This window comes from Arachis hypogaea, chromosome 19 (genome assembly GCF_003086295.3).
Source record: "Arachis hypogaea cultivar Tifrunner chromosome 19, arahy.Tifrunner.gnm2.J5K5, whole genome shotgun sequence".
NCBI classification, from domain to species: Eukaryota; Viridiplantae; Streptophyta; class Magnoliopsida; order Fabales; family Fabaceae; genus Arachis; species Arachis hypogaea.
The window spans coordinates 106,941,712-106,962,941 of record NC_092054.1 but is presented as its reverse complement, the minus strand read 5'-3'; the positions used below and the strand labels follow the sequence as shown (position 1 = coordinate 106,962,941).

Genomic DNA, 21,230 nt, shown 5'->3' with positions numbered 1-21,230 from the left:
TTTTTTTATGAGTCAAATCAAATTTTCAATTTAAAAATCTTATCTTTTTCAAAAACTAATTTCAATCATATCTTTTCAAAAATATCTTATTATCTTATCTTTTTCAAAAATTTGATTTTAAAATATCTTTTCTAACTTCTTATCTTCTTATCTTTTCAAAAATTGATTTTCAAAATTTGTTGCAACTAACTAACTAACTTTTTGTTTGTTTCTTATCTTTTTCAAAACTACCTAACTAACTCTCTCTCTAATTTTCAAAAATATCTCCCTCTTTTTCAAAAATTCTTTTTAATTAACTAATTATTTTAATTTTTTATTTTAATTTTCGAAAATTACTAACCTTTTTCAAAAACAATTTTCGAAAATCACTAACTCTTTTTCAAAAAAATAATTTTTGAAAATTCTCTCTCTCTCTCATCTCCTTCTATTTATTTATTTATTTACTAACATCTCTTCCTCACTCACCAAAAATCCGAACTCTCTCTCTCTCTCTGAGTTCAGATTTTCTCTTCTTCTTTTCTTCTACTTACATAAGGGAACCTCTATACTTGGGTAAAAAGGATCCCTATTATTATTTTTCTGTTCCCTCTTTTTCATATGAGCAGGAGCAAGGACAAGAATATTCTTGTTGAAGCAGATCCAGAACCTGAAAGGACTCTAAAGAGGAAACTAAGAGAAGCTAAATTACAACAACCCAGCAAGCACCTTTCAGAAATTTTCGAACAGGAAGAGGAGATGGCAGCCGAAAATAATAATAATGCAAGGAGGATGCTTGGTGACTTTACTGCACCTAATTCCAATTTACATGGAAGAAGCATCTCCATCCCCACTATTAGAGCAAACAATTTTGAGCTGAAACCTCAATTAGTTTCTCTGATGTAGCAGAACTGCAAGTTCCATGGACTTCCATCTGAAGATCCTTTTTAGTTCTTAACTGAATTCTTGCAGATCTGTGATACTGTTAAGACTAATGGAGTAAATCCTGAAGTTTACAGGCTCATGCTTTTCCCTTTTGCTGTAAGAAACAGAGCTAGAGTGTGGTTGGACTTTCAACCCAAAGATAGCCTGAACTCTTGGGATAAGCTGGTCACGGCTTTCTTAGCCAAGTTCTTTCCTCCTCAAAAGCTGAGCAAGCTTAGAGTGGATGTTCAAACCTTCAGACAGAAAGAAGGTGAATCCCTCTATGAAGCATGGGAGAGATACAAGCAACTGACCAAAAAGTGTCCTTCTGACATGCTTTCAGAATGGACCATCCTGGATATATTCTATAATGGTCTGTCTGAATTAGCTAAGATGTCATTGGATACTTCTGCAGGTGGATCCATTCACCTAAAGAAAACGCCTGCAGAAGCTCAAGAACTCATTGACATGGTTGCTAATAACCAGTTCATGTACACTTCTGAGAGGAATCCTGTGAGTAATGGGACGCCTCAGAAGAAGGGAGTTCTTGAAATTGATACTCTGAATGCCATATTAGCTCAGAACAAAATATTGACTCAGCAAGTCAATATGATTTCTCATAGTCTGAATAGAATGCAAGCTGCATCCAACAGTACCCAAGAGGCGCCTTCTGAAGAAGAGGCCTATCATCCTGAAAACCCTGCAATAGCAGAGGTGAATTACATGGGTGAACCATATGGAAACACCTATAATCTCTCATGGAGAAATCACCCAAATCTCTCATGGAAGGATCAACAAAAGCCTCAACAAGGCTTTAATAATGGTGGAAGAAACAGGTTTAGCAATAGCAAGCCTTTTCCATCATCCACTCAGCAACAGGTAGAGAACTCTGAACAAAATACTTCTAATTTAGTAAACTTAGTCTCTGATCTATCTAAGGCCACTGTGAATTTCATGAATGAAACAAGGTCCTCCATTAGAAATTTGAAAGCACAAGTGGGCCAGCTGAGTAAAAGAGTCACTGAAATCCCTCCTAGTACTCACCCAAGCAATACAGAAGAAAATCCAAAAGGAGAGTGCAAGGCCATTGAAATGACCATCATGGCCGAATCCAAGGAAGAAGGGGAGGACGTGAATCCCAAGGAGGAAGACCTCCTGGGGCGTCCAGTGATCAATAAGGAGTTCCCTCTGAGGAACCAAAGGAATCTGAGACTCAACTAGAGACCATAGAGATTCCATTGAACCTCCTTATGCCATTCATGAGCTCTAATGAGTATTCTTCTTCTGAAGAGAATGAAGATGTTACTGAGGAGCAAGTTACCAAGTACCTTGGTGCAATCATGAAGCTGAATGCCAAATTATCTGGTATTGAGACTTGGGAAGATGAACCTCCCTTGTTCACCAATGAACTGAGTGATCTGGATCAACTGACATTGCCTCAGAAGAAACAGGATCCTGGAAAGTTCCTAATATCTTGTACCATAGGCACCATGATCTTTGAAAAGGCTCTGTGTGACCTTGGTTCAGGGATAAACCTCATGTCCCTCTCTGTAATAGATAAATTGGGAATCTTTGGGGTGCAAGCTGCTAAATCTCATTAGAGATGGCAGACAATTCAAGAAAACAAGCTTATGGACAAGTAGAGGACGTATTAGTAAAGGTTGAAGGCCTTTACATCCCTACTGATTTCATAGTCCTAGATGCTGGGAAGGATGAGGATGAATCCATCATCCTTGGAAGACCCTTCCTAGCCACAGCAAGAGCTGTGATTGATGTTAACAGAGGTGAACTAGTTCTTCAATTGAATGAGGACTCCCTTGAGTTTAAAACTCAAGGACATCCTTCTGTAAACATGGAAAAGAGGCACAGTAAGCTTCTCTCAAAACAGAGTCAACCAGAGCCCCCACAGTCAAACTCTAAGTTTGGTGTTGGAAGGCCACAACCAAACTCTAAGTTTGGTGTTGAACTCCCATATCCAAACTCTAAGTTTGGTGTTGGAGAGTCTCAACAATGCTCTGAACATCTATGAGGCCCCATGAGAGCCCACTGTCAAGCTATTGACATTAAAAAAGCGGTTGTTGGGAGGCAACCTAATTTTTATTTATCTAATTTATTTTCATTCTTGTTGTTCTTTCATGTTTTATTAGGTTCATGATCATGTGGAGTCACAAAATAAATAGAAAAATTGAAAACAGAATCAAAAATAGCAGAAGAAAAATCACACCCTAGAGGAGGATTTTACTGGTGTTTAAACGCCAGTAAGGAGCATCTGTCTGGCGTTCAACGCCAGAACAGAGCATGTTTCTGGCGTTGAACGCCAGAAACAAGCAGCATCCTGGCGTTCAGACGCCAGAAATGCACAGTGAGGAAAGCTGGCGCTGAACGCCAGAAACAAGCATCTGGCTGGCGTTCAACGCCAGAAACATGCTGCATCTGGGCGTTAAACTCCCAGAACAAGCATCAGTTCGGCGTTTAAACGCCAGAATTGCATGCAAAGGCATTTTACATGCCTAATTGGTGCAAGGGATGTAAATCCTTGACACCTCAAGATCTGTGGACCTCACAGGATCATCTCAGGATCTGTAGACCCCACAGGATCCCCACCTTCCCTCCTTATAATCATAGTTTTATCTACATATTCTTCTTCATCTATTCTTTCTTCTTTTGCTCGAGGGTGAGCAACATTCTAAGTTTGGTGTGGTAAAATCATTGCTTATTTTGCTTTTCCATAACCATTGATGGCACCTAAGGCCAGAGAAACCTCAAAAAAAAAAAAGAGAGAAGAGAAAAGGGAAGACAAAAGCTTCCACCTCCAATTCATGGGAGATGGAGAGATTCATGTAAAGGATCTATAGCTCAGTGGTAGAACATTTGACTGCAAATCAAGAGATCCCTGAGATACCTCAGGGGGTACATTTTCCTCCACATAATTATTGGGAGCAACTGAGGATAGAAATACCAAAAATCACTAAGGAGGAGCAACAAAGACAAGAAAGAGACACAGAAGAGCTCAAAAGCACCATTGGTTCTTCAAGAAGAGAAAGACACCATCCTCACTAAGGTGGACTCATTCCTTAATCTTCTTGTCTATTTATTCCTGTTTTTCGATTTTTGAGCTTTATGTTTATTTATATTTGTGTCTTACTACATGATCATTAGTGTCTAAGTGTCTATGCCTTAAAGTAAGTGAATATGAATCCATCACCTCTCTTAAATGAAAAATGTTTTAATTCAAAAGAACAAGAAGTACATGAGTTTCGAATTTATCCTTGAAATTAGTTTAATTATATTGATGTGGTGACAATACTTTTTGTTTTCTGAATGAATGCTTGAACAGTGCATATGTCTTTTGAAGTTGTTGTTTAAGAATGTTAAATATATTGGCTCTTGAAAGAATGATGACAAGGAGACATGTTATTTGATAATCTGAAAAATCATAAAAATGATTCTTGAAGCAAGAAAAAGCAGCAAAGAACAAAGCTTGCAGAAAAAAAAAATAGAAAGAAAAAGCAAGCAGAAAAAGCCAAAAGCTCTTAAAACCAAAAGGCAAGAGCAAAAAGCCAATATCCCTTAAAACCAAAAGGCAAGGGTAATAAAAAGGATCCCAAGGCTTTGAGCATCAGTGGATAGGAGGGCCTAAAGGAATAAAATCCTGGCCTAAGCGGCTAAACCAAGCTGTCCCTAACCATGTGCTTGTGGCGTGAAGGTGTCAAGTGAAAACTTGAGACTGAGCGGTTAAAGTCAAGGTCCAAAGCAAAAGAAGAGTGTGCTTAGGAACCCTTGACACCTCTTATTGGGGACTTTAGCAAAGCTGAGTCACAATCTGAAAAGGTTCACCCAATTATGTGTCTGTGGCATTTATGTATCCGGTGGTAATACTGGAAAACAAACTGCTTAGGGCCACGGCCAAGACTCATAAAGTAGCTATGTTCAAGAATCAACATACTGAACTAGGAGAATCAATAACACTATCTGAACTCTGAGTTCTTATAGATGCCAATCATTCTGAACCTCAATGGATAAAGTGAGATGCCAAAACTATTCAAGAGGCAAAAAGCTACAAGTCCCGCTCATCTGAGTGGAGCTATGTTTCATTGATAGTTTGGAATTTATACTACATTCTCTTCTTTTTATCCTATTTGATTTTCAGTTGCTTGGGGACAAGCAACAATTTAAGTTTGGTATTGTGATGAGCGGATAATTTATACGCTTTTTGGCATAGTTTTTAGTATATTTTTAGTAGAATCTAGTTACTTTTAGGGATGTTTTTATTAGTTTTTATGCTAAATTCACATTTATGGACTTTACTATGAGTTTGTGTGTTTTTCTGTGATTTCAGGTATTTTCTGGCTGAAATTGAGGGACTTGAGCAAAAATCAGATTCAGAGGTTGAAGAAGGACTGCTGATGCTGTTGGATTCTGACCTCCCTGACTCAAAGTGGATTTTCTAGCGCTACAGAACTCAAAATGGCGCGCTTCCAATTGCGTTGGAAAGTAGACATCCAGGGCTTTCCAGCAATATATAATAATCCATACTTTAGCCGAGTTTAGAGGACGCAAATGGGCGTTGAACGCCAGTTCTACGCTGCAGTCTGGAGTTAAACGCCAGAAACACGTCACAAGCCAGAGTTGAACGCCAGAAATACGTTACAAACTGGCGTTCAACTCCAAGAATGACCTCTCCACGTGGAAACTTCAAGCTCAGCCCAAGCACACACCAAGTGGCCCCCGGAAGTGGATTTATGCATCAATTACTTACTTCTGTAAACCCTAGTAACTAGTTTAGTATAAATAGGACTTTTTACTATTTTATTTGGGATCCTGGATTGTATTTTTGATCCTGTGATCACGTTTTGGGGGCTGGCCATTCGGCCATGCCTGAACCTTTCACTTATGTATCTTCAAACGGTAGAGTTTCTGCACTCCATATATTAAGGTGTGGAGCTCTGCTGTTCCTCATGAATTAATGCAAAGTACTACTGTTTTTCTATTCAATTCAACTTATCCCGCTTCTAAGATATTCATTCGCACTTCAACATGAATGTGATGAACGTGACAATCATCATCATTCCCCCACGAACGCGTGCCTGACAATCACTTCCGTTCCACCTTAGATTGGATGATTATCTCTTGGATCTCTTAATCAGAATCTTCGTGGTATAAGCTAGATTGATGGCGGCATTCATGAGAGTCCGGAAAGTCTAAACCTTGTCTGTGGTATTCCGAGTAGGGCTCTGGGATTGAATGACTGTGACAAACTTCAAACTCGCGAGTGCTGGGCGTAGTGACAGACGCAAAAGGAGGGTGAATCCTATTCCAGTATGATCGAGAACCTCAGATGATTAGCCGTGCTGTGACAGAGCATTTGGACCATTTTCACAAGAGGATAGGATGCAGCCATTGACCACGGTGATGCCTCCAGATGATTAGCCATGCAGTGACAGTGCATCGGACCATTTTCATAGAGAGGATGCAAAGTAGCCTTTGACTACGGTGATGTCCTTACAAAAGCCAACCATGGAAAGGAGTAAGGCTGATTGGATGAAGACAGTAGGAAAGCAAAGGTTCAGAGGAACGAACGCATCTCCATACGCTTATCTGAAATTCTCACCAATGATATACATAAGTATTTCTATCATTATTTTATGTTTAATTATTATATATTTTCGAAAACTCCATAACTATTTTATATCCGCCTGACTGAGATTTACAAGGTGACCATAGCTTGCTTCATACCAACAATCTCCGTGGGATCGACCCTTACTCACGTAAGGTTTTATTACTTGGACGACCCAGTGCACTTGCTGGTTAGTTGTATCAAAGTTGTGAATGAAAAACGATTTATTAAGACGTGCGTACAGAGTTTTTGGCGCCGTTGCCTGAGATCACAATTTTGTGCACCAATGCCCCAACAGCTTATGTTGTTCTGTGAAATTTTTTATGTTTGGGGCATTGACTTCATGGGTCCATTCCCAAACTCTAGTGGTTTCTTATACATATTGTTAGCTGTAGACTATGTTTCTAAATGGGTGGAAGCAATTCCTACCCGTACTGATGATACTAACACTGTTGTCTCTTTTGTTAGAAAACATATTATCTGTCACTTTGGATCACCACGAGCAATCGTGAGTGATCAAGGCACTCATTTTTGTAACAGAAGATTCATAGGTCTACTGAAGAAACATGGCATTGTGCACAAGGTAGCAACAGCTTACCATCCCCAAACCAATGGGCAAGCCGAGGTGTCTAACAGAGAGATAAAGCGCATACTGGAGAAGATTGTCAAGCCTCATAGGAAGGACTGGAGCACCAGACTTGTTGATGCGCTTTGGGCTTATCGGACAGCATACAAGACACCCATAAGAATGAGTCCATTCCGCCTAGTCTATGGCAAAGCTTGTCACCTCCCAGTAGAGGTGGAGAACAAAGCTTTCTGGGCAGTAAGGGAATGCAACATGGGATTTGAGAAGGCCGGAGCTGAAAGGAAGCTGCAACTAGCAGAACTGGAGAACCTTCTACTCGAAGCATATGACAACTCCAGGCTATACAAAGAGAAGGTGAAGGCTGTGCATGACAAGCACATCAAGAGGAGAGAGTTCAGACCTGGGGAGTTAGTCCTCCTTTACAACTCCAGGTTGAGGCTCATGCCAGGCAAGCTGAGATCAAGATGGGAAGGTCCCTACAGAGTAGAGAAGGCATAGCCATACGGAGTCTTTCACCTGAGTCATCCTTCAACCTCCAAATTCATCAAGGTTAATGGCCACCACCTAAAGCTGTATCATGGTGAGAAGATGAAGAGCAACAAGGAGCTGGAGATCTTCCTCTTGGAAGATCCACCAGTAGCAGAAGACTGAGCTTGTGGACCGTCCAACTTAAGGACGTCAAAGCAAAGTGCTAGGTGGGAGACAACCCACCATGGTATGATCGTTCCTCTTCATTCTTAGTTTTATTTTATTTTGTTTTTCCCAGTATTCCTTCATAATTCCTGCATAATCATCTGCATTCTACATTTTGCATTCTGCATATAAGAAAAAAAAATGCATTCGACGTACAAGCGTCTAGGACGCGCACGCGTCACTTGCGAATGCGAAAAGAATACGATTTGAACAGAGAGTTACGCGGGAGTGGCGCTGGAACCAAGCTCTGCACACAAACAAGCCCACGCGTACGCGCACATCACGCGTGCGCGTCGCTTGAGATTTTCGCATTCCACGCGTAAGCGCCCCTGATGCGTACGCGTGACCGTGGAAATCGGCATAAATGGGTTTTTGGGCAGAGAGTTGTGATGGTTTGGGGCTAGAACTGTGCTGGAGGCACAAACTTCATCACCCGTACGCGTCCCTGACGCTTGCGCGTCCTTTCCCCTAATGGCCATCCACGCGTGTGTGTGCCTGCCGCGCACACGTCATATGCGAATTCTGGTTTCTAGGCTATGCGAACAGAGAATTATGCGTCCACGCGGTGGCCTTCGCATGATTAGCACAATCATGAGCACGCGTGCGCATGCCAGACCCTTACGCGTCACTATACATTTTGTGCGACGCATGCGTACGTATGCTGTACGCGTACGCGTCGCATGCACTGCACGACTACAACAATTTGCCGCCCAGATTTATTTTTTCTTTCTCCCCAAATTCTAATTCTCTTTCATTCCTTACTCTTTCTCCTCTTTTCTTCTTTCTTCACTCCCTCTTCTTACTTCTTACTTCTTACTTCCTAGTTCCTTCTTCCCCTTTTCATCTTCCTCATCAGGTTTCTTTTCTCCCCCTCCTCTATTCTTTCTTTCATTCATCTTTTAATTATTGTATTTAATTATTTTTCTTTCTTCTAAATTTTCTGTTAGTTTAATTATTTATGGTTTCTTTTTCTTTCTTTTTCATGCATTTTTTATGTTGGTTTTGGAATTTTATTTGGGTCTTATTTTATTATATTTGAGCTTGTGGATATTATGAGGAGTAATTTGACAATTGGCATGGATCTTATATATACTTGGAATACTTCTTTTCATTCCTATTCTTACTTGAACACCAAGTGTTTGTGACAAAGCCAACATGGCATTTTGAACTCTTTTCTACTCTTTTCTTACTACTTTAATGTCCCTTTTTCACAACACTTGCATTCCACATGTATTGGGATTATCATTCACAATTGTCATCAGACAAGTACTTTTCTTCCATGTGATACTTCTTGTTCAATTTGATGCTTGAGTTATGCTTCTCATGCTTCTTACTTGCATGCCATAAACCCTCTAGCATCTAATTGTTATGAACTGCCTTTATGTTCCTACTCGTTATCTTACTGATGCGAGCGGAAATTGGCGAGTTAAGAATGATTATAAAATATGCGTTGCAAGTATAGTTCTCAACCAACCAGAAATCCGATTATCAATTTAGAAGGGTGTCACAGAAATTAAAATTAAAATACTGGGGGTATGAATCCCAGGTCGTCTCCCAACAAGTTGCAAAAAAGTGTGCTATTTTATTGATCAGATATTTTCAAAAAGGTTTGAGTTGAATGGCAGAAAATTAAATTAGAGAATTTATATAAATTTAAATAAAAGCCTTGACTGGGAGTTGATTAGCTGAAAGCCCTATTCTTGTTGCAGTACTCTCAAGATTAATTGATAATTGGGGGTTATTCTGTTTAGTTGTCCCTTACTAAGTAAGGGGAAGTCAAACAAGTTGGAATGCTGTTCTATCCACAAGTTCTAATCCGCTCTTGGGAGGATTGGTGTGAGTGACTAGAGAGCAATCCAAAAATAAACCCAATTACAATCTTTCTCTTGAGTATCCCAACTCAAGGGTTCTTTTCAATCAACTCCCCATCAAGTTAGGGAACTACTCGCTCATTGTAAATGAAGAATTCATATCATAAGAAAGGGAATTAAAGAAAGACATGATAAATAATGATCAAAGGATTAATTGAAAATAAAAAGTAATTATTGTATTAATAAATGCTAAAATAATCCAATAATAAAATTAATTAAATTAAGGAACATGGAAGAGTAAGAGACAAGTAAAGAGAACGAACTAGAATGTCGAAGTCTTGATGAGGCAATATCTCTTCTCAATATCCAAATGCAAAAACAATGAAAAATAACGAATCCTAAAAACCATGAATGTGTAGAGAGAAAACATAGAGGAGAGGAAAACTAGATCTAAAAACTAAAACTATGCGGAATGAATGTTGTTGTTGGTTTCTGCAAGTTCTGTGGCTCTAGTCTGCATTTCTGGGCCGAAAACTGGGTCAAAATAAGGCCCAAAATCGCCCCCAGCAATTCTGCAGATTATGTAGATCGCGTATGTCATGCGGTCGCGTCATCCATGCGGCCGCGTCATTCGGCTTTCTGCTTTTCCACGTGGTCGCATCATCCATGCGGCCGCGTCGCTTGTTTTATTCCATGCCGCGCGGTCGCGTTATTCATGCGGCCGCGTCACTGCGATTTCCTTCTTTTCGCGCGGTCGCGTGATCCATGCGACCGCGTCGCTTCTCGCTGGTCATCTCCTCAATTTCTTGTGTTCCTTCCATTTTTGCAAGCTTCCTTTCCAATCTCCAACTCATTCAATCCCTATAAAACCTGAAAGACTTAACACACAGATCACGGCATCGAATGGAATAAAAGAGAAATAAAATACATAATTAAAAGTCTCTAGGAAGCAAGTTTTCAATCATGCAATAACTTTAGGAAGGAATTATAAATTCATGCTTATTTAATGAATAAGTGGGTAAAGATCATGATAAAACCACACAATTAAACACAATATAAACCATAAAATAGTGGTTTATCAACCTCCCCACACTTAAACATTATCATGTCCTCATGCTTAGTTGAAGGAGATAAAATGAATGAGTAAGAACATGTAAAACCTATGAAATGCAATGCAACCTATATATATGAATGCAACTATATGATTCTTGTCCACTTGATCTAAAGTAAATAAGCTCTTCAAAATAATTACAAATCAAATTCCACTAACCCAATTCTTATAAGGCAAGAGCAGATAAAAATGCAAGAAGATAGCTCATGAAACCAGGGAACATAGAAATTCAAGCATGGAACCCTCACTGATGATGTATGTACACTATAGTCTCTCTAGTGTATAGGGTCATCACTCTATCCTTCTCTAATCATGCTCTCTAATTTTTGTTCTTCTCCTAATCAATCAACAACATTTAATACACCAATGCAAACATCATGAGGTCTTTTCAAGGTTGTAATGGGGCCAAGGTGAGGGTAAGGATATATATATATAGCTAAGTAAGCTTATAAATTGAATCTTTAATTAACCCAAGCTTTAACATGACCTATATATATGCTATGTAACTTTAGAATTCATACCTAACTACCCAGAAATCTCCTTTCACATTCCATACTCATGTATCAACCTTTTATTTTGATTTTATCATACATGCATTGATCTTTGAATGCTTGACTTAGCATTGGGGTGATTTTGTCCCCTTATTTATTTGTTGAATATTTTTGGATTTTTTTTAACATAAACATAAACATAAACATAGCTTATCAATGCACATAGATTTTTAATTCTTACAGTTTCACATGAGTAGGTATCCAAATTCTCATTATATTATCATGATTCATTCCCTTATTATCCTTTGTTCCCATAATTTCCCATACTTGATTGCCTCACACAATTCTATCTTAAGCTAACCAAAGATTCAATTTGGGATATATAATTGTTTTTCCGCTTAAGGCTAGTAATATGGTAAAATATAGAACAAATGGGATTTAAAGGCTCAAAGTGGCTAACAAAGGTAATTGAAAGGGTAGGCTTTATTTGGATAAGTGAGCTAAACAAATAACGGCCTCAATCATATGTAAACATATAAATATAATAAACATTGGACATATAAGATGAAACAAAATATATATTACAATCATAGAGAAGTAAACACACAAGAAATAAAATAATTATGGTTAAATAATGTAACCATTCATAAAGGCTCAATTCTCACAGGTTGTGTGTTCTTTAGCTCAAAAATCATGTTCCAAATACAACTTCAAGCAAATTTAACATAAAAGTTTTAATTAAAATTAGTGAAATTTTGTTCCAAAGATAGGGTCTTAGAAGAAACTTATTGTCTTTTCAATCAAGCAGAACATGCATGCAACTAACCTATTACTATGCAATTTATCCTATTCTATAAAAGAAAAATCTAACTAAATATCCTAATTTGTTGGTGCTAGGGAAGAGAAATTACCTCGGGAAGTCAGGTACTGACCGACCTCCCCACACTTAAGGCTTTGCACCGTCCTCGGTGCCATCTGTCAAGAACAAAGGTGGGCTGGTAGCAGTATCTCCACAGTCGGAACCATCATGGCTCCCTGTGCTGGTAAAGGAAGTGGAGTCCGGGGTCTCTGAGTCCTTAAATTTTCCCATAAACAGCTCCTTGAGGTATGTGAATCGGCGCTTGTTACGGCGCTCTCTCATCTTAGCTTTCTGTTCATGCCGATCCAACTTTTCAAGTATCTGATGGAGCAGTTGGGCTGTTGTAGGTGCTTGTGGTGTTGAAGAAGGAATATCTTCAACTGGTTCAGTGGGCTGGCTAATAGTGGCTGCTGGAAGTCTAAGGTATTTTCCGTTGGGGACATATTGATCATCCCGTGGAAGAATGGCTTTGGTGTCCCCAGCTCTGTAGGAGACTCTGGCTGCTGAGACAAGATCTGAGACCAGAGCAGGAAAAGGTAAGTTGCCCACGATTTGTACGTGTCCCATGGCATTCCGGATATGTCTTGGTAGATTCAGAGGTTGGTCCGTAAGGATGCACCATAGTAGAACGGCCATGTCCGCAGTGAAGGAGGATTCGTGAGTGCTCGAAAATACGTAATGGGACATGATCTGTGCCCATATGCGAGCCTCCAAGGTAAGTGCTGAAGCCGAAATTCCCTTAGGGCGGGTACGATGGTATCCTTAGATCCATCTGCTGCCAGGTAGCGCGATAACTCTGAGAACGGCGTCCCAGTCAAATTGGTACATCTGGCGCTTGAGTGCGGCTTCTTGAAAGGCATCCAATCCTTCTAGAATAGGGGGAAGACTTAGAACTTTTTGAATGGCCTCTTCTGTAATGGGGACTTGCTTCTGACGGACATAGACAGACTGCAGGGTCGGTAGGTGGAAGTTGTAGTTCCTTTCAGCCAGGATGGGGAACATCTACTCACAGTAGTGATTGGGGAATCGCGCAGTGTCCTTTGCTGGGAAAGCTCTTTCTTTATCATCAACCTTTATAATCCTCTTAATTTTCTTTGCTGAGGGCTTTACCGCAGTTGAAAAGGGTTCTGCCACTAATGCTCTTTTTGTTCCTCTTCTTGCTGGTTGTTTGGGGTTAGCTTTCTCCTTTCCTTTCTTGGTGGCCATCCTGAAAAAGGGAAGAGAAAGTAAATTAAATTCAAAGGTGTAGAGCAAGGAAGAGAATGGAAAAGGACGATTATAAATGCATATTAAAAGTAAAAGATGTTAACACACGCTCATGAGTACATGTGAAAACTCATTAATGGAAAATAGCTAGTGCATATGATGACAAGTGAATGCAAGGTGTTTATTGGCATGCCGGCAAAGGGCATGAGTAGCATAGATCAAGCATCACTCGTAACAAACCATCACGTTTGTATTCACAATTACATTCAATGAATAAAATAGTAAAGGAAATTTGTGAAAAGCAAGCATTGAATATGAGAGTAGAAAAATGTAAAGAAGTTCATAATGCCGTATGGGCTTTTTCACAAACACATAGCATGCATGTAGAAGAAGTTCTTGAAAATAAGAATTTGAACATGCAAGTAATTCCTTAAAAAGCAATATATAATTGTCAAACAAATTTACAACAATCCACAAGCATATAAAAATAAATAATGACTCACATAAATTGATAACACCAAGTAAAAAGGAGAAAGAAAGAAAAAGAAAATATGAACAATGAAGGTAAAAAGGAAAGAAAAGAAGATAACATATAAAAATAAGAAGAATAATAGAAAAGTAAGGAGGGAAGGAGAAAGAAAAACCTTGTTAATGGGGGTGAGAGAGAGTAAAAAGTGAGAAAGAGGGAAGAAGGAAGGGAGGGAGGGAGAAGAAATAAGGAGGGAAAAGAAGAAAATAGGATATGGGGGAAAAAGATATGATAATTGGCAAAATTAGGGAGGCTGTGCGGCGCAAGCGATACGGTCGCGTGGGGCACGCGGTCGCGCGACTTGCGCTTAAACTTAATGACGCGATCGCGTCGGTCACGCAATCGCGTGACCCGTTTTATGCCGTTGGCGCGAGGGTAGCCTCGCACTCGCACAACTCTCTGTTCAAAATCATATTAGTGCCAAATTTTGGGTGACGCGATCGCATGGGGCATGCGATCGCGTGAGTGGGCTTTCAGAAGGGTATGACGCGGTCGCGTGGGGCACCCGATCGCGTGAGAGGGACTGCGCGTCCAGCGCCAGTCCAGCACCACTCTAGCACAACTTTCGGCTGTGCACCCTTGTTACGTCGAAATCCAGGTCACGCGGCCGCGCAGGGCACGTGGTCGCGTGGGAGGCCATTATTCCCATATGACGCGGTCGCGTCAGCGACGCCGTCGCGTGGGACAAATTGTACCATTGGCACGCCTCCAGCCCTGCTCCTGCGTAACTCTCTGTTCGTATCATTATTGTCTCCCAGCTCCCTGCGACGCGGACGCGTCAATGAGGCGGTCGCGTCGCGTGATTTTTTTTTTAATTAAAAATATGTGAATGCAGATGCACGAAATGTACTAATGAAGAGAAGAGTTATCGAATAAGAAAACTAAAAGTAAAGAGAAGAACGATCATACCATGGTGGGTTGTCTCCCACCTAGCACTTTGCTTTAACGTCCGTAAGTTGGACGCTCCACTAGCTCAGTCTTCAGCTATGTGGGGATCTTCCAAGAGGAAGATCTCGAGCTCCTTATTTTTCTTCAGCTTCTCGCCATGGTACAGCTTTAAACGATGTCCATTAACTTTGATAGGTTCAGAGCTTGAAGGATGGCTTAGGTGATAAACTCCGTACGGTTCGGCCTTCTTTACTCTGTATGAACCTTCCCATCTTGATCTCAACTTGCCTGGCATGAGCCTTAGTCGAGATTTATAAAGGAGGACTAAGTCCCCAGGTTGGAACTCTTTCCTCTTGATGTGCTGATCATGTACAGCCTTCATCTTCTCCTTGTATAGTCTTGAGTTCTCATAAGCTTCTAGGCGAAAGCTTTCCAGTTCCTGCAGTTGCAACTTCCTTTCAGCTCCGGCTTTTCCAATTCCCATGTTGCATTCCTTTACTGCCCAAAAGGCATTATGCTCTATTTCAACAGGGAGATGACAAGCTTTTTCATAAACTAAGCGGAAAGGACTCATCCCGATGCGTGTTTTGTATGCTGTTCTGTATGCCCAGAGTGCATCTTGTAGCCTGGTGCTCCAGTCTCTTCTATGAGGTTTGACTATCTTCTGCAAGATACGCTTTATCTCTCTATTTGACACCTCGGCTTGCCCATTAGTCTAAGGATGGTAGGCTGTTGCAACTTTATGAATTATCACATGCTTCTTCATTAGTCCTGTTAGTCTCCTGTTACAAAAATGGGTGCCTTGATCGCTCACGATTGCTTGTGGTGATCCAAAGCGACAGATAATATGGTTTCTCACAAAGGAAACAACAGCGTTAGCATCATCATTGCGGGTAGGAATTGCTTCCACCCATTTGGAAACATAATCCATAGCTAACAAAATATAAAAATAACCATTAGAATTTGGAAATGGACCCATGAAGTCAATGCCCCAAACATAAAAAATTTCACAGAAAAGCATAATCTATTGAGGCATCTCATCCCTCCTGGATATATTACCAAATTTCTGGCATAGAAAACAAGATCTACAAAATTCAGCAGCGTCCTTAAAAAGAGTAGGCCACCAGAATCCACAGTCTAAGATTTTTCTAGCAGTTCTTTGAGGGCCAAAATGTCCTCCACTCTCAGATGAGTGACAGGCCTCTAAGATGGACTGGAATTCTAATTGAGGCACATACCATCTAATTATCTGGTCAGTGCCACATCTCCATAAATATGGGTCATCCCATATATAATATTTAGACTCGCTTTTCATCTTGTCTCTTTGATGCTTAGAAAAGTTCGGAGGAAAAGTGCGGCTAACTAGATAATTAGCTACAGGTGCATACCAAGGGACTATCTCAGATACTGTTTGCAGGTTATCAAATGGGAAATTATCAACTATAGGAGTGGAATCATCTATAATGTGCTCAAGGCGACTCAAGTGGTCTGCCACTAAATTCTGGTTACCACTCCTATCCTTAATTTCTAAATCAAATTCTTGTAATAGCAGTATCCAACGTATAAGCCTTGGTTTGGACTCCTTTTTAGATAATAAATACTTTAGAGCTGCGTGGTCTGAATACACTACTACTTTACTACCAAGTAAATAGGCTCGAAATTTATCCAGAGCAAAAACAATAGCAAGAAGCTCTTTCTCAGTAGTGGTGTAATTCGACTGAGCGGCATCTAAGGTTTTAGACGCGTAAGCAATAACAAAAGGATCCTTACCTTCACGCTGAGCCAGTGCTGCTCCTACTGCATGGTTGGAAGCATCGCACATTATTTCAAATGGTTGGCTCCAGTCTGGTCCTCTTATAATTAGAGTTTGAGTCAGTGCGGTCTTCAGCTTATCAAATGCTTGTTTGCAATTTTCACTGAACTCGAACTCAATATCTTTCTGCAGTAGTTTGGATAAGGGAAGTGCTACCTTACTGAAGTCCTTAATGAACCTCCTGTAAAAACCTGCATGGCCAAGGAAAGAACGGACCTCTCTCACAGAAGAAGGGTAAGGTAAACTAGAAATAACATCCACCTTTGCTGGATCTACAGAAATGCCAGTGTTAGACACAACATGTCCTAGTACAATCCCTTGTTTAACCATAAAGTGGCATTTTTCAAAATTTAATACCAGGTTTGTACTGACACATCTATCTAACACTCTAGATAATCCATCTAAGCAAAGGCTAAAGAAATCGCCATAAACACTAAAATCATCCATAAAAACCTCCATACAGTCCTCAATAAGATCAGAGTAAAGACTCATCATGCACCTCTGGAAAGTAGCTGGTGCATTGCACAAGCCAAAGGGCATTCTCTTGTAAGCATAAGTCCCAAAAGGACATGTAAAAGTGGTATTTTCCTGATCCTCAGGAGCTATATGAATCTGGAAATAACCTGTGTAACCATTTAAAAAGCAATAATGTGATTTACCTGACAGGCGATCCAGCATTTAATCAATGAATGGAAAAGGATAGTGATCCTTACGGGTTGCTTGGTTGAGGCATCTGTAATCAATGCAGACCCTCCAGGCGTTCTGAACTCTGGTTGTCAGGAGCTCTCCATGCTCATTCTTCACTGCAGTGACTCCAGACTTCTTTGGCACCACTTGTACTAGGCTTACCCATTCACTGTCTGAGATGGGATAGATGATATCTGCCTCTAGTAGTCTGGTCACTTCCTTTTTGACAACCTCTAGGATAGTGGGGTTCAGTCTTCTCTGGGGTTAACAGATAGGTCTTGCTCCCTCTTTTAGAAATATTCTATGCTCACAGACTTGAGGGTTGATGCCTACTATGTCTGCCAAACTCCACCTAATTGCCTTCTTGTACCTCCTCAGCACACCAAGTAGCTGCTCTTCTTGTTGAGAAGTGGAGTTCCCTTGCAATGATAACCGAAAACTTCTGCCCGTCTTCAAGGTAAGCATATTTGAGGTGTGGAGGAAGGGGTTTTAATTCTAACTTCTGATCATGTTCAGGCTCTGGGTTGTCTGGAGCTGGTAACAGTGGTAAGGCACTGTCATTGTCCTCTGAGAATGTCCCCACACTTGGGCCTTGTCCTGTGTGCTTCTCCTCAAATTCGTCCTGATGGACTTCAGCCACGGTTTCATCTATAATGTCACACTTGAGGATAGAGTGATCCTCTGGAGGATGCTTCATGATTCCATTCAGATTGAAGATCACTACTCGGCCATCTATTTCAAAAGAGTATGTTCCTGAAAAAGCATCTAATTTAAGAATGATTATAAAATATGCGTTGCAAGTATAGTTCTCAACCAACCAGAAATCCGTTTATCAATTTAGAAGGGTGTCACAGAAATTAAAATTAAAATACTGGGAGTATAAATCCCAGGTTGTCTCCCTACGAGTTGCAAAAAAGTGTGCTATTTTATTAATCAGATGTTTTCAAAAAGATTTGAGTTGAATGGCAGAAAATTAAATTAGAGAATTTATATAAATTTAAATAAAAGCCTTGACTGGGAGTTGATTAGCTGGAAGCCCTATTCTTGTTGTAGTACTCTCAAGATTAATTGATAATTGGGGGTTATTCTGTTTAGTTGTCCCTTACTAAGTAAGGGGAAGTCAAACAAGTTGGAATGCTGTTCTATCCCCAAGTTCCAATCCACTCTTGGGAGGATTGGTGTGAGTGACTAGAGAGCAATCCAACAATAAACCCAATTACAATCTTTCTCTTGAGCATCCCAACTCAAGGGTTCTTTTCAATCAACTCCCCATCAAGTTAGGGAACTACTCGCTCATTGTAAATGAAGAATTCATATCATAAGAAAGGGAATTAAAGAAAGACATGATAAATAATTATCAAAGGATTAATTGAAAATAAAAAGTAATTCTTGTATTAATAAATGCTAAAATAATCCAATAGTAAAATTAAGTAAATTAAGGAACATGGAAGAGTAAGAGACAAGTAAAGAGAACGAACTAGAATGTCGAAGTCTTGATGAGGCAATAACTCTTCTCAATATCCCAATGCAAAAACAATGAAAAATAACGAATCCTAAAAACCATGAATGTGTAGAGAGAAAACCTAGGGGAGAAGAAAACTAGATCTAAAAACTAAAACTATGCGGAATGAATGTTGTTGTTGGTTTCTGCATGTTCCCTGGCTCTAGTCTGCTTTTCTGGGCCGAAAACTGGGTCAAAATAAGGCCCGAAATCGCCCCCAGCGATTCTGCAGATTATGCAGATCGCGCATGTCACGCAGTCGCGTCATCCATGCGGCCGCATTATTCGGCTTTCTGCTTTTCCACGCAGTCGCATCATCCATGCGGCCGCGTCGCTTGTGTTATTCCATGCCGCGCGGTCGCGTCATCCATGCAGTCGCGTCACTGCGATTTCCTTCTTTTCGCGTGGTCGCGTGATCCATGCGACCGCGTCGCTTCTCGCTGGTCATCTCCTCAATTTCTTGTGTTCCTTCTATTTTTGCAAGCTTCCTTTCCAATCTCTAACTCATTCATGCCCTATAAAGCCTGAAACACTTAACACATAGATCACGGCATCGAATGGAATAAAAGAGAAATAAAATACATAATTAAAAGTCTCTAGGAAGCAAGTTTTCAATCATGCAATAACTTTAGGAAGGAATTATAAATGCATGCTTATTGAATGAATAAGTGGGTAAAGATTATGATAAAACCACACAATTAAACACAATATAAACCATAAAATAGTGGTTTATCACTTACCTACATGTTGTAGCTACCATGTATTTAAGCTATTCTCTTTTCTTTGGCATTCATTATCACTTGGAATTTCTTCCTTCCGGTTTTTGCTACTCTATATTTAACATTCTCCCTTTTTCTTTCTTCCTTAGGATGGGTACTAAGAAAAGAAAAGAGAAGGCTATTGACAAGACACCGGCACGGTAAGGCACTAAAAGAACCGTGGCTAAGGCACAACCCACTACTAGCGTTAGGCCACCCACGAAGCGGGTGAAGCGGATAATCAAAGTTGATGAGGCGAAAAAGGCGTTCCCTGCTAGGGACTTTGCACGGTTCACCAACCGTTACTGTGAACAGATGTTATCCATCCTGGCTGAGAGAAACTACAACAATGAGCACCTACTCATTCTTCCAACGCACTTTGTTGATTTTGTGGGGCCCCACATTGAGAGGAGACAGTGGGATTCTTGAGAAGACAGTCGCTGGAGGCCAATTTGTCATGGGTAGTAGAATTCTACTCCAACTTCCACTCGCCTACCTTGCAGTCTGTTTATGTTCATTAGAAGCAAGTACCCATCTCCGAAGGGGCCATCTAGAGAGCATTGGATCTTCTACCTAGCTGGTGCACAGAAATCGTGACGGTTCCATTCCTTGGTAACGGCGCTGAAAACTTTATACGCACGTTCATAATCTTAATTCTTTGTCACAAATTCGCACAACTGACCAGCAAGTGCACTGGGTCGTCCAAGCAATAAACCTTACGTGAGTAAGGGTCGATCCCACGGAGATTGTCGGCTTGAAGCAAGCTATGGTCACCTTGTAAATCTCAGTCAGGCAGATTCAAATGGATATAGAGTTTTAATAATTAAAAGATAAAAAAACATAGATTAGGATAGAGATACTTATGTAATTCATTGGTGAGAATTTCAGATAAGCGTATAGAGATGCTTTTGTTCCTCTGAACCTCTGCTTTCCTGCTGTCTTCATCCAATCATTCCTACTCCTTTCCATGGCAAGCTTTATGTAGGGCATCACCGTTGTCAATGGCTACATCCCATCCTCTCTGTGAAAATGGTCCAATGCGCTGTCACTGCATGCCTAATCATCTGTCGGTTCTCGATCATACTGGAATAGGATTTACTATCCTTTTGCATCTGTCACTACGCCCAGCACTCGCGAGTTTGAAGCTGATCACAGCCATCCCTTCCCAGATCCTACTCGGAATACCACAGACAAGGTTTAGACTTTCCGGATCTCAACAATGGCCATCCATGGGTTCTAAATTATACCACGAAGATTCAAATATCTCGGACTCGGTCCTCTGTATTAGATATCTAAGAGATATTCATTCTAGCGTGTTTGCATATAGAACGGAAGTGTTTGTCAAGCACGCGTTCATAAGTGAGAATGATGATGAGCGTCACATAATCATCACATTCATCATGTTCTTGGGTTTGAATGGATATCTTAGAATAGAAATAAGCTTGAATTGAATAAAAAAATAGTAGTACTTTGTATTAATTCATGAGGAACAGCAGAGCTCCACACCTTAATCTATGGTGTGTAGAAACTCTACCATTTGAAAATACATAAGTGATAATGGTCCAGGCATGGCCGAATGGCCAGCCCCCATGAAATTCTAAGATAGCATAAAAACTAATCAAAGATCCCTTACAAAGATAGTAAAAAGTCCTATTTATACTAAACTAGTTACTAGGGTTTACAGAAATGAGTAAATGATGCAGAAATCCACTTTCGGGGCCCACTTGGTGTGTGCTTGGGCTGAGCATTGAGCTTTATACGTGTAGAGGTCTTTCTTGGA

At 40.3% G+C, this 21,230-nt stretch overlaps 1 non-coding gene across 1 annotated transcript; it reads right to left on the bottom strand.

Annotated features, from left to right (window-relative positions):
• Positions 1–1,131: 1,131 nt before the first annotated feature.
• On the bottom strand, positions 1,132–1,239 carry LOC112782181 (small nucleolar RNA R71). The gene has a single exon (XR_003192916.1). It is a non-coding gene; the product is annotated as a small nucleolar RNA R71 (small nucleolar RNA).
• Positions 1,240–21,230: the final 19,991 nt, after the last annotated feature.